The sequence below is a fragment of the Arachis ipaensis genome, chromosome B8 (genome assembly GCF_059453495.1).
Source record: "Arachis ipaensis isolate K30076 ecotype BB chromosome B8, ASM5945349v1, whole genome shotgun sequence".
In the NCBI taxonomy this organism is placed as follows: Eukaryota; Viridiplantae; Streptophyta; class Magnoliopsida; order Fabales; family Fabaceae; genus Arachis; species Arachis ipaensis.
In genome coordinates, this window is record NC_142443.1 from 67,595,724 (window position 1) to 67,597,494 (window position 1,771).

Here is a 1,771-nt window from a genome sequence, read left to right on the forward strand (position 1 = left end):
TGCTTGGTTGGATTTTTGTATAGATTTTGTTTCTCTTGGCCTAGGTAGAATGATTAGTGACTCTTGAGTTATCTAATTCTTTTGTTGATTGATAATTAGAGATTGCTAATTGATTTGAATGCCTCTAAAGCTAGTCTTTCCTTTAGGAGTTGATTAGGTCTTGAGGAATCAAATTGATTCATCCACTTGACTTTCCTCCATGGTTAGAGGTTAACTAAGTGGGAGCAATGAACAATTCTCATCACAATTGAGGAGGATAACTAGGATAGGATTTCTAGTTCTCATATCTTGCTAAGAGCTTTGTCAATTGTTAGTTTATTTTCTTTGCCATTTATATTTCTTGCACAAAATCTTAAAACCCCAAAATAACTCACAACCAATAACAAACCACTTCATTGCAATTCCTAGGGAGAACGACCTGAGGTTCGAATACTTCGGTTTATAAATTTAGGGGTTTGTTTTAGTGACAAACAACTTTTTGCATGAAAGGATTCTTGATCGGTTTGGAAACTATACTTTACGACGAGACTTTATTAGCTAAATTCTAAACCATCAAGCATTCGTTCATCAAAATGGCGCCGTTGCCGGGGACTTGCAATGGTGTTGTGTTATTGATTATTGTACAAATGTGAATATTGTGAATAGGTTTATCTTTTGTTTGTTTCTTAATTTTTGTTAGTTTTATTTTGTTCTCTCATTATGAATTCTCACTTTGGCTTTGAGTTTGGTTCTAAGTGTGTTGTAGGAAATGTGGACTTTAATGGCAACATGTACCATGGATGGAACCAACAAAGATGGAAAGAGCCTCAAGGAATTGATCACTCCTATTGGCAACAACCTCCGGATACTTATAGGTATAATTTCCATCCTAATGCATGCCAATTTAACGGCTACGATGATTCTTTTTGTGACACTCAACAACCACCATCATATGCCTATGAATCTCATCCTCAACATGAACCTCAACCATTCTCACAAGCCTTTCATTACCAAACACCACCCTATGATCCATATCCATCATGTAACCAATCATCCATACCATATTTTTATGGCCATTATGAGCAAGAACCTCTAGAATCACCATAACCATATCAAGATTACCCCCAAGAACCACCTCAATACTCACCATCTCCATACCTTTACCAAGAAGAATCACCTCCCTACTATGAACCCTCTCTCCAAAATGGTGAACCTTCCTACTCACCCCAAGCCCCAATAGACGATCCTCTCACTTTGTTACTTCAAGAACAAGAAGTTATGAAGCAGGATACACTTGAGTTTGTGACCAATTTGACCAAGGTGATTCACACTTTATCCCACCAATGTTTGAATACTCGAGGTGCTTCCGTAGCCACATGTGGAACCGCAAAAGAAGAGCAAAGCATGAAGGAGAGATTGGAAACTCCAGTGGGGGATGAGAAATGCCATTTTGTATTGGAGCAACTAGAGGAAGCTACAATCATTGAAGAAAAGGAAGAAGTGGTTGAAGATTTAGGAGATGTTAAAAGTCCAAGGGAATGTAGCACCATGGAGCACTCTTCCAAGGAGCATGATATTGATGTTGAAGAGGGTGCGCAACCTCTAAGGCATACCGTCGTTGGAGACTTGGAAGAGGTTTATCAAGAGATGGATTCAATCATGGATGAATTTCAGTCTACAATGGAATCTTCTCCCATTGGACATGAAGTTGAAATTATAGAAGAGTGTGCACAACCTCCCATACCCTTGGTGAGCAATGAGAAAGAGAGCTACCAAGAGGAAAACGTTGGCA